Here is a 12,950-nt window from a genome sequence, read left to right as displayed (position 1 = left end):
CATCCTGAACCCTCCTCCCTCATCCCTCCCCATACCATCCCTCTGGGTCGTCCCAGTGCACTAGCCCCAAGCCTCCAATATCATGCATTGAACCTGGACTGGCAACTCGTTTCATACATGATATTTTACAAAAACATTCATTTTCTATGTGTTTAACCAGAGGAGATGGTTGGCAGACAGAAAAGAGACAGCCACTGACCAACAGAGCTGAAGTGGATCCCAAAGAATGATTCTTTAGAGTAGGGATCTGGAAAGACCGACTCAGAAATGGTACTGACTGCTTCCCATGTGTTATTTTTGATATAAAAATGGAGTTTGAAGTTCTTGACCCAAAGAATTTGGTGATTTCTTGGTTCAGACTTCCCACCTTCTCCATAATTCCAAAGCAGTAGTTGCCACTTCATGCGTGTCTTTTCACAACCCTTAATTCTGGCATACTTAACACAGATTTCAAGCTATGTGGTTGACGTATAATCTTCAGAGTGTGGGATGTCTGAGTTAGCACATCATGTTACCCAGAACTCTAGATGCTCAAACTAGCCTCCTGGTTATTAGTGGCGCAAATGGGGTTCTGGAATCAAATATACAAGAATATAAGCTGAAATCAAAGAAGCAAGGTTTAAGCAGTAACCGAGGACCTGGGAGTGACAACTTCTCCCCAAAACTACTCCTTTATCTCAAAAGCCTTCAGTTCTAGCCCAGCGTTTCTGTGCTCTGAATCTTCTGGTTTACCTCCTAATCCCACCTCACTCAGCTCCAGCTTGAGTCTCTTTCTCTTTGTTGTGTACTTCGGCATGTAAGAAAGAAGGGGCTTTAAAAGCAAGTGACGACAATGTCAAGGATAATAATGGAAAAGAGCATAAAGCCAAATTGGCTTGTTCTTACCTTGAAAGAACAATTTAAATAAATATCTAATTATCTGAAAACACATTATTCATCATACATAATAACATATTTGAAATGGGCTTTCTTCTTTATGCATAAACCATACCTCAGCTCTCTCTCCTCCCTATCTCTAAATGTCAATATACGCTGCCCTAAACCCAGCTCATGCTCCCAAGTTGGTGCTATCCTTCCTTTTTCTCCACCTTTACTCCCCATGTAGTCTATTCTTTAAAAAAAAAAAAAAAAACAACAACTAATGATGCTCTCTGTCTCCATTTCTAAGTGAATCAATACTTTCTCTCTTTTTCCAGTTTCAGCCCTCAATACCACAATAATCACAGATAAGTAGGGGAAAGGAGAGGAAAAAGTGAACATTTAGATTTAATAGGTTTGCCTGTCACAAAAATTAACATTGAAAACTGTCTTGAGTTTTAAAAACTGTCTGAACTTGCTAACACATAAGTAATGAGCAAAAACATTTGAAATCCTCCTAAATATTTTGTACACCTGGCTATGCCCCCCAGGAAATTCCTAGCAGTGACGGCTGCCCTCTTTTTCCCCCTAGTATGGAAGACAATGGTGAAGAGTTCCCATTGGTCCTCTCCATGAATTCAGTTTCAAAGCTGTTAGTACAACACTAGTATTTCAACATTCCTTCGGCTTTACCATCTTTATGTTCATTTTAAATTAAGAAGTCTGAAGCAGATCTTATCAAATCCATGATATTGTTAAGAGCACTTCAAGGTCCTTTTAAAAACAAGAATTACTTGCATCAACTTACTTTATTGCTTCATTTTCTGACTCTAAAGAACACAAAGTGTACTAAAGCAATTTAACGTGGCCATAACCTACAATTTTAACTTACCCTGAGGGGCCATTTCACCTCTTGTTTTACTTTTCCAGACCAAATCAATAGAAGGAAGAATCAAGTCAAGACACATGTCATAACTGTATTATAGGGCAATGAGATTTAAACAAATCGGTCTCTACCCATAAATAATCGAATCACAATTCGTACCAAGGTACAGGGTGAAATGCTATTCACCTGAAACATCTTTAAAGTTTATTCTACCTATTGTTGGCACCTGAGGGAACTATAACTACATAAGCATGGGTCTATAAGTCAACCATCAACAAAGACTTTCCCTCAAGAATGTAAGGGATGATAATTTGGTAGGAAGTGTACACAATCCACCTTGTTCATCAGAAGAGAGGTTAAAATAGACCCTTGGTATTTGGAGACTTCACATCAGAGGGTTCGACTAATTGTAAACAAATCCAAAAAAATCCGCACCACCTTGCAATTTGTGACTTTGCTGAGGCATGGTTTAAATTTCAAGTGCTATAAAGCTGGTATATGGAAATAGGTCTTTAGAAGAGATGCTCAACAACTGTTCAGTATCTGTGTATACCCTTAGCTTCTGGTCCTCTACTTGTTATCACAAGTAACTGTCATTAAGGCTTTAAATAGGCCTTTAACTTCTTCGGTTATAAATCACAGCATTTGGAGAATTGTGGGGTTATGGCTGTGTTGGCACACTTGAAGACCTACACAGGGATCCAGTTCTGGAATGGGATATAAGAGGAAGTTAGTCATGGAACTCCTGGGAGGGTTTCCTTGTCTCATAAGAGACAGGCATAAATAAATAGCTCAGTGGTACTGCCCTCCCCACTCTTCCTACCTTGAACAATAATCATATGCCTGGATCTGTGACCGCCATCTTGCAACTGTGATGTGACAGGTGAGAAAATATAAGTCTATTACATCAAATATGGCGGAGAGAAAATAGAGTTGGGCCCTTTATGAAATTGCTAAACTGCTACATTCCCGTACCATATACATCTAGACTCCTTGTTTTGCGAGATAATTAAATTTCCATATAGTTAAAAGCTAAAAACACTCCTGATTGATACAGTGGTATCATCCTTCTTCTCAGGGAATTTATTATTGATTCAGGGAAATGATATGAGAACTCAGATAACTTTAGTAACTAACAGAAACGAATATGAGCTATGTGAAAGATGAAAACAAAGTGCTATTTATAGTCAAGAAGGACATTGTCCAGCTGTGGTAGACAGGATGGGAAAAACAGAGTAGACAGGTAAAGAAGTAGAGTCAGTTGGGACAGGAAAGGGAGCTCTCAAAGGGATCTGGTCCTGCCATGTATATAAGCTGTATAATCTTGAACATGAGGCTTAAACTCCTTAGGTGATTAGCTAAATCTTTGGGTAAAGAATCTAGAGCAAAGAAAAGAGCCATGAATTAGTAACTATTCTATCTGGAGAAATAGCATGGCATAGCATTCCATAGCCTATCTTAACCAGTGAAATTAGACCCTTGATCTTAATCTGTCCTAACCTACCAAAAGACCCTGATGCTGGGAAAGATTGATGGCAAGAGGAAAAGCCAGAGTGACAGGGGATGACATGATTGGATGACATCACTGACTCAATGGACATGAGTTTAAGCAAACTTCAGGAGGCGGTGAAGGACAGGGAAGCCTGAGGTGCTGCAGTTCATGGGTTCGCAAAGAGTCAGATATGATTTAACAAGCGCCCGCCAATCCAATCCAACTGAAATAAGATTCATAATGTCAGTCAATGAAAACAGGCAATGCCTACTTTGTGCCATAAACAAGGAAGTTTACTCCTCTCCTAAGTGATGTTACATGTCCCAAATAATATCACTTTAGATCTATTGCATGGAAGAGCTGTAGTAGTGTGTAATGGATGTGTATAACATGTTTCAGTTGAGTTCAGTCGCTCAGTTGTGTCGGACTCGACCCATGGACTGCAGCATGCCAGGCCTCCCTGTCCATCACCGACTCCCAGAGTTTACCCAAACTCCTCTCCATTGAGTCGGTGATGCCATCCAACCATCTCATTCTCTGCCGTCCCCTTCTCTTCCCACCTTCAATATTTCCCAGCATCAGGGTCTTTTCCAATGAGTTGGCTCTTTGCTGACATGTTTAGCATTTGTAAATCATTTTTCCAGGTTTCTAGGTCATATTCTGCTTTAGAGAGTGGCAAGATATATATGTGTGTTCAGTCTTGTCCAACTCTTTGTGACCCCATGATCTGTAGCCCACCAGGCTCCTCTGTTTGTGGAATTCTCTAGGCAAGAATACTAGAGTGAGTAGCCTTTCCCTTCTCAAGGGTATCTTTCTGACCCAGGGATCAAACCCAGTTCTCCTGCATTGGCAGGCAGATTCTTTACCACTGAACCACTGGGGAAGCCCTAAGAAGCTTTACTTCATTTAAATCTCACCTGAAGTCTAAGAGTATGTGTTATTATCCATATTTCATGGGTGAGAGAGCTGAAGTTCCTATAAATTAAAATCTTAAAATAAGACTTCAAGTTGAATAGAAAGATGAAATTCATACTAATTTTATCTGATTTTAGAACTTCCCTCATACCATTAGCCAATTATTCCTGTGGCTCAGTGGTAAAGAATCTGCCTGCCAATGCAGAAGAAGCAGGAGAAGCAAGTTCAGTCCCTGGGTCAGGAAGATCCCTGGAGGAGGAAATGGCAACACGCTCCAGTTTTCTTGCCTGGAAAATCCCACCCACAGAGGAACCTGGGGGGCTACATTCCATGGGGTCGCAAAGAGTCAGACTGAGCACGCACAGATGTCTTGCCACTCTCTAGAGTAGGATATGAGTGAGAATCCTGGAAAATTATTTACAAATGTCATACACACATATTTTGTTTTATCTGAAGGATATGTGGGAAAAAAGCTACTATAGCTACTTCTTCATAATATGCAATAGATCCAAAGTAATATTATTTGTGACATGTAACATTACTTATAAGAGGATGAATTTCTTTTAAAGGTAAGTACATTAGAGACATGGAGAAATGAGACCATCAAGGATTTTTCTCCCCCTTTGCATGAGCAAACTAATTGCTGTTTAAATTTTCTAAATATAATGTCTTCCTGAGTTGAAAATTTCCACCTGGAGGAAGTGTTTATGACCATCTTGTAAATCTCTACTTTTAAAAATTAATTCATGCATGTTAAATCAGTAGGAATTCTTCATTCACAGGGGAAAAAAGGTCAGATTTGCAACTGGGTCTTTCAAAGGTTTGGGCAGCAGTGTGTGTTCTCAAGTGAAGGCTGGGAAATATTTCTCCAATATCTGAATCCTAAATTAAATAAAGTTGACAAAATACACTAACATTCCTCAGAAAGATAAAATGTAACAGTTCTGAGAAAAGCAGTCACTGTTTCATAGTGGTTTATTAGAATGCCATTAGGTTTGTTTGTAAGTTTTAACTAAGCCTAATCATATCCTGACTAATATTTTTGCCTAATAATGAAAATAAGTGTGCTAAGAAAAAGCAATGTCCTCCTGTGCCTAAGTCTGTAGGTTTGGAGTCATACTCCTGGGTTCTAATTTCACTTAGCCAAGTGTTTGATACTGCTGCTGCTGCTGCTAAGTCGCTTCAGTCGTGTCCGACTCTGTGCGACCCCATAGACGGCAGCCCATCAGGCTCCCCCGTCCCTGGGATTCTCCAGGCAAGAAGAGTGGAATGGGTTGCCATTTCCTTCTCCAATGCTTGAAAGTGAAAAGTGAAAGTGAAGTCGCTCAGTCGTCTCGACTCTTACCAACCCCATGGACTGCAGCCTACCAGGCTCCTCCACCCATGGGATTTCCCAGGCAAGAGTACTGAAGTGGGGTGCCATTTCCTTCTCCAGTGATGTAGTTTAGATGGCCTCGAAAGATCGTTTATGCCCATACAAAAAAAAGAGACAAAATAAAATAATAGTTCCCTCAAATCCTCTTTGGGAGCAGCTCAGAAATAAATTGCACTTACATTATATATATACACACACACACACACAGAGACCATGTTCAAACTCCATACTCTTCTCTGACAATGTAGAAAACGATTTTATAAGATCTCACTACCATGAAAAGAGACTGATTCAGTTGGCTCCATATGAAAACTGATCTCATTGTCATACAGTGTATGTGCTACCAAGACTGAAGACAAATGGATGTGCACGGTGCTGCAGGCAGGAAGGGGTGCTCTGGGGAGAAGCCTCCCAGCTTCAGGACAAGATTTCCCAGCACAGAACCTTCAGGGTATGCCTCTGACCTACTCTGATTTTTGAGTTTAGAATGAGATTATAACCATTCACCCAAATTGATAAGGCTGAGAAAGACTTTATCTTAATCAAATTAAAAGTTCATAATCAAGAAATTAAACACAATCAGAATTTTCACATCAGTTTGATAATTCATTTTCTCCTTGGGAGGCCAGACATGGGAAGTCAAATTAAACCTGAAGTCTACTTGCTGAGTAAAAATCAGAATATTCCCAACTGCAGCAGTTTTAAACTCTACATAAATTGGATCTTTTGAGGCCATCTCAGCTGCATCACGGAGAGGCGACGTAAGAGTGGTGAACAGTGTAGACACTGGATCTGGTTTAAATTGTGTATTCATTCAGATTCTGACCCTACCTCTTCCCTTGAGCTTTCTATTTTTTTACGTTCCCCATTATAGCCAGACTGTACCTCCTATTTCATAAAGAAAACAAAACCAGCTGTTAGAACATCCTTCAACTGCTCCAACTTTAACCAAAGATGTCAAATCTTCAACTTTTCCAAAAAAAAAAAAATTATTGCCTCCTATACAGGCACAGTGGTAAAGGATTCACCTGCCAATGTAGGAGAAGCAGGAGACTTGAGTTTGATACCTGGACTGGAAAGATCCCCTGAAGGAGGAAATGGCACCCCACTCCGGTATTCCTGCCTGAGAAATCCCATGGACAGCAGAGCCTGGTGGGCCACAGTCCATGGGGTCACAGAGAGTCCACACAACTGAGCAACTAAGCGTGCACATACACACACGATAGAGAGGATACAGAGAAGATAAGGCATACACCCTGTCCTGGAGGAGCAGTTTCTATGGGAAGACCAAAAATGTAGACAGATAATTGCAAAATAATGGTGACAGTCATATGCTAGTGAGGTATGCAGGATGCTACAGGGAAAAACAGAGGCTCATCTAATTTTTACATCATCCATTAAACATTTGAGGGAAAGATGGTTCCTTCCTTAAGAAGCTTATCCTCTCATCTTTCCTCCTCCTTATTCTCTGTTACCCCTCCTTCCTATATCTTTCATCTCACTTTCCCCACTGATTCTTTCTCTTTCGCTTCTAGACAAGCACATTTTCCCCTCGTCTTAAAACATTTTCTATACTACTTCTCTGGGACAGCACTGCCTTACCTTGATTCTCTTCTCTGCCTTCAAACTCCTGAATCAATCAATCGTCTACACTTATATCTTTGTTGTTGTTTAGTCACTAAGTCATGTCTGAACCTTTGTGATCCAATGGACTATAGTTTGCCAGGCTCCTTTGTCCATGGGATTTCCCAGGCAAGAATACTGGAGCGAGTTGCCGTTTCCTTCTCCAGAGGATCTTCCTGACCCAGGGATTGACCCCACATCTCCTGCATTGGCAGGCAGATTTTGTTTTTTTTTTTTTACCACTGAGCGACTAAGGAAGCCCACATTTACATCTACTCTTTCTCAACTCCCATTCCTACCTCAGTGCGCTACAGTTATGCCTCTAATCCCATTATTATACCAAAACTACTCTTGAAAAGAGTCACCGATATAGAAAAATAGAAAAAGAGTCACCTTTTTTTTTTAAAAAGTGAGACATTATATATACATACATTAAAGAGTACAAATTTGAGTGTACAGTTTCATAAGTATTGACAAATATATAAACCCCAATCAAGTCATAGATCTCTTTCATCACCGTGAAAATTTCCCTCTGATTAAAAAGGGAAATAGAGCAGATGAATGGATAAGAAAGCTGTGGTACATATACACAATGGAGTATTACTCAGCCATTAAAAAGAATACATTTGAATCAGTTCTAATGAGATGGATGAAACTGGAACCTATTATACAGAGTGAAGTAAGCCAGAAAGAAAAACACCAATACAGTATACTAACGCATATATATGGAATTTAGAAAGATGGTAACAAGACAGCAAAAGAGACACTGATGTATAGATCAGTCTTATGGACTCTATGGGAGAGGGAGAGGGTGGGGAGATTTGGGAGAATAGCATTGAAACATGTATAATATCATGTATGAAATGAGTCACCAGTCCAGGTTCGATGCACGGTACTGGATGCTTGGGGCTGGTGCACTGGGACGACCCAGAGGGAGGGTAGGGGAGGGAGGAGGGAGGAGGGTTCAGGATGGGTAACGCGGGTATACCTGTGGCAGATTCATTTCGATATTTGGCAAAACTAATACAATATTGTAAAGTTTTAAAAATAAAATAAAATTTAAAAAAAGGGAAATAGAAATTTCTATTAAATAGAAAAAGAGTCACCAATGACATCCTAAGTGTCAACATCAAGAGTCTACTTTAGTTCTCATTCTCCTAGATTTTCCTGCAGTATCTGAAATCACTGACTCCTTCTTGAAACTCTTCTTCCTTGACTCTGGTTCTGCTTGCTGCTCTGGAGTGAATTTCTCTGCAAATGTATTGAGTAAGGAATTTAAATTCATCTTTTGTTTCTTGTATGGACTCTTCTTGTTCTATCTGCTCTCTTTGGATGATTTTATCTCCAAGGACTTCAGGTACCATCTGTATGTGTCAATTAGGTAGTTGCCCAGCTGGAAACAGATGGTACTCTCAAATACTGTGAATGAGAAGATTTCAATAAACACTGTTTACCAGGGTGTGGGCGGACCTAAGGGAAACCAGTAAGGAATGGTAAGTGCCCCAGGCCTTATTGCCCTAGACCTGAAGCGATAAGCAAGGGAAGCCTTTAATGAAATTTAGTGAGGTGCTGCCTGTTTGTTGTCATTCTGTCACTCAGTCATGTCCAACTCTTTGCAACCCCATGGAATGCAGCACAACAGCCTCTCTTGCCCTACACTATCTGCCAGAGTTTGCTCATTCCCAGTATTCCCGGTTTCAAATCTTAAGACTTGCAAGTCACTAGTCTGTGCCTTTAGCATCATGAACTTGTTTATTCAACAAATATGTCTTAAACACCAACTATGTGACTGTCAAGAGACTAGATGCTAGGCAAGAAATAGAAAAAGAAATTATAGACACATTTTGGCCACCAGACTGCAGTGGGAATGATAGGTGGTTAAAAAAAGTAAAAGTGACAGTTACGAGGAAATGGAGAAAAGTCAGCTATTGGTACAGGTTTGGGTATGAGAAAGGCATCAGAATGGGGATACTGTTAAAACTGAAACTTGAAAAGTGAGTAGATGTTATCAGAAGGGTTATAGGCTTGTTCCCTTGTATAACAGTATAAAAGATCAGTGCAGGCTTGGTGCAGGGCAGGCAGGCAAAGGGTAAAACCAATGGTCTTCAAGAACTGGGTATTTAAAATATGTTTTTTCACCATGTGAAAATTAGAGGTCATTTTTTTTTTAGTCAGAGGGAAATTTGCACAGTAATGAAAGAGGTCTATGACCTGATTGGGGTTTATATATTTGTCAATTCTTAAGAAACTATACTCTCAAATTTGTACTCTTTAATGCATGTATATATAATGCCTCACTTTTTTTAAAAAAGGGGTAACCTTGCAGACAAAAAGACTTGTCCCTGTCCCTTGTCAGTTTTATGATATTGAGCAGGCTACCCATCTTCTCTGATTTTTCTCATTTGAAGTGATAATACTTCCCACCTAGAGCTGAAAAGGACTCTTTCTGATGCTTAGCATGTTGTAGGTAACTAACAAATGAGATTTTAAGTTGGCACAAAAGTAATTGCAGTTTTGCATTGTTAAACTTTGCTGTTTGATATTGGAGTACATTCCTAAATAAATGTGGTTAGTTATACATCATTTTAATGTGCATTTCTCACTTTATGTTTGTTTGTTTGTTTGTTTGTTTTGGCTAATGACTTATTGTGTGTGCATGCATCCCTTCAGTTGTGTCTGACTTTTGCAACCCTATGTTCTATAGCCTGCCAGGTTCCTCCATCCATGGGATTCTCCAGGCAAGAATACTGGAGTGGGTTTCTATTTCCTCATCCAGGTGGATCTTCCAGACACAGGGATTGAACCCATGTCTCCTGCAGCTCCTTCACTGAAGGCAGATTCTTTACCAATGAGCCCAGGGGAAGCCCAATGAGTTATTATGTGTGGTTTATTTTATATTTATTTTAGACTAGGGAAATTATGTTAGACTAAAAGCAAATTTCAGCTTTCAGATTTTCTTATTTGAATTCAAAATGGGTCATGAAGCAGCAGAGACAACTCACATCAACGGTGCATTTAGCCCAGGAACTGCTAACGAATGTATAGTGCAGTGGTGGTTCGAGAGGTTTTGCAAAGGTGACGAGAGCCTTGAAGATGAGGAGCACACTGCCTGGTCATCAAAAGTTGACAATGACAATTGAGAGCATTATCAAAGCTGATCCTCTTACAACTATACAAAGAGCTGCTGAAGCACTCAACGTCAACCATTCTACGGTCATTGGGCATTTGAAGCAAATTGGAAAGACGGAAAACTCCATAAGTGGGTGCCTCACGAGCTAACCAAAAAATTTTAAAAGATCATCACTTTGAAGTGTCTTCTCATTCTATGAAACAGCAAACCATTTCTCGATCAGATTGTGACATGCATTGAAAAGTGGATTTTATACAACAACCCACAATGACCAGCTCAGTGGCTGGACCAAGAAGAAGCTCCACCGAACTTTCCAAAACCAAACTTGCACCAAAGAAATGGTCACGGTCACTGTTTTGGGGTCTGCTGCCCTTCTGATCCACTATAGCTTTCTGAATCCTGGTGAAACTGGTACATCTGAGAAGTCTGCTCAGCAAGTTAAGATGCATTGAAAACCGCAACACCTCAGCCAGCATTGGCCAATCGAAAGGGCCCAGTTACTCTCCACAACAACCCCGACTGCATGTCACAAAGCCAATGTTTCAAAAGTTGAACGAATTGGGTTACAAGACTTTGCCTCATTTGCCATATTCACCTGCTCTCTTGCCAACTGACTACCACTTCTTCAAGCATCTCAACAACTTTTTGCAGGGAAAATGCTTCCACAACCAGTAGGAGGCAGAAAATGCTTTCCAAGAGTTCGTCAAATCCTGAAGGATGGATTTTCATGCTGTAGAATTAAGCAAACTTATTTCTTATTGGCAAAATGTGTTAATTGTAACGGTTCCTATTTTGATTAAGAAATGTTTGAATCTAGATACAATGATTTAAAATTCATGGTCCAAAACCGCAATTACTTTTTCACCAACCCAATAGCAATTCACGGAGAAGGCAATGGCACTCCACTCCAGTACTCTTGCCTGGAAAATCTCATAGACAGAGGAGCCTGGTAGGCTGCAGTCCATTGGGTCACTGAGGTCGGACACGACTGAGCGACTTCACTTTCACTTTTCACTTTCATGCACTGGGGAAGGAAATGGCAACCCACTCCAGTGTTCTTGCCCGGAGAATCCCAGAGACGGGGGAGCCTGGTGAGCTGCCGTCTCTGGGGTTGCACAGAGTCGGACACGACTGAAGCGACTTAGCAGCAGCAATAGCAACTCATATGTATGCAGGGTTTATCAAGAAATGGAAATAAGAAATGAAACCTGCAAAGTGGGCAAGAGCATCTCAAAGAGACTTATGTTTACATTTTTAGAAAAATCACTTTGTTTTCAGTGTGAAAGACTGGAGTCAAGACAGCCTATGGCAGGGATTTCATTAGAGTACTAATAGAATAAAGAAAGAAAAAGCCTTAAAAATGGCAGTGACGTAGAGCTCAGGGTGACAGGTGGGACATAGTGTTAGCTGAGCTGTGAACAAATGGATATGGGGTAGTACCATTTTCCAAGGAAGGAAGCATATATAGAGGGGTGTAAAAGTGAGCTTAATTGTTAAAAAGTTGTGGGTGAGATGTCTTCATGTTTCCAAGATGGGCATCTGCAGTACACAAGAGGATACATGGCTCTGGGCCCTCAGGTTCAGACAAGAGATGTTATTAGACATTGGGCAAGACTGAAATAAGCATTACTCTCCAAGAAACAACCAACATGGGACTGATTAGTCATTTGTGGCAATTAAGAACTCCAAGATAGTCCTGATGAACATAAGCCTAGAGAATTATAGAAATAGTTAAACTCCAGTTCAGGGCTTCTGGGTATAAATTTAACTTTCTTTGGGGGAAACAAATATGAATTTTGATTACTCCTGAGAAAGTTCACATCTGGGTACTTTGCCTTCTGTCTTTAGAAAAGAAGAAAATCTGCGTGGTCCCTGTAAAAGGGGAGTCCATAAAAAGTAGAATCCTGTCTATTATTATTATGGATGTCACTGAAATAGATATCTGATCCCATTAAATATTAAGATCATCCAGCTAATTCTTCCACCTGAGTCCTTTTGACTTCAAGGTCTAGTCTATAATACTAGATTAGACTGACTTCTTGGGAGATCATTTTTAACGTATTGCTGATGGAGGCTTGGGAAGCACTCCAATGCAATAGGGTGGCTAGGTATAACCTCTAGTTCTGTGTGGATGCTTCTGAAGATAGAGGGCCATGTTAGGCTATGTTCTCTGAGAAGCAGATGCCAAGATAGGATTTTACATGAAGAGATTTACTGGGGTAATCATCTGTGAAGGAAATAGTAGAAAGAGAGAGAGAGAAGGCTGGGAGAGCTATCTGACCCTGAGAAGGAGAAAGGGAAGGAAGAAGGAAAGATTGGTGTATGTTTTCAGGGATTGTTTGGTGGAATTTCCTGTTTCTATTATATAGTTGTGTTCTTTAGAGTGTTTATGAACCCAGAGAGTGTGGATTACAAGTACACAGTGAGTGGGGTAATTATACACTAATGATATATTTCTTATGGATATAAAAGTAAATCATTAGGTTCTTGAATGAGATAGAAAGCATCTATGGTTCATGTTGTGAGCTGGCATATGGAGACATTTTGAAAGTTATACCTCAGTTATCCTGTGGGTCTGATTAGGGAATACAATCCCATCTTTGTAGTCCCAAGAAAATCAGCATGTCAATCAAATGTCTACAAATCATATATGATTGACAGGAGCTTGCTA

General features: G+C 40.2%; 1 pseudogene; it reads left to right on the top strand.

The window, feature by feature from the left end:
* Positions 1-9,059: 9,059 nt before the first annotated feature.
* Positions 9,060-11,079, top strand: LOC147364800 (histone-lysine N-methyltransferase SETMAR pseudogene; annotated as a pseudogene).
* Positions 11,080-12,950: the final 1,871 nt, after the last annotated feature.

Source organism: Bos grunniens, chromosome 10 (assembly GCF_055505025.1).
Source record: "Bos grunniens cultivar Pamir isolate PY7600 chromosome 10, Bosgru_T2T1.0, whole genome shotgun sequence".
Lineage (NCBI taxonomy): Eukaryota > Metazoa > Chordata > Mammalia > Artiodactyla > Bovidae > Bos > Bos grunniens.
This window is presented reverse-complemented; position numbering and strand designations above follow the sequence as displayed.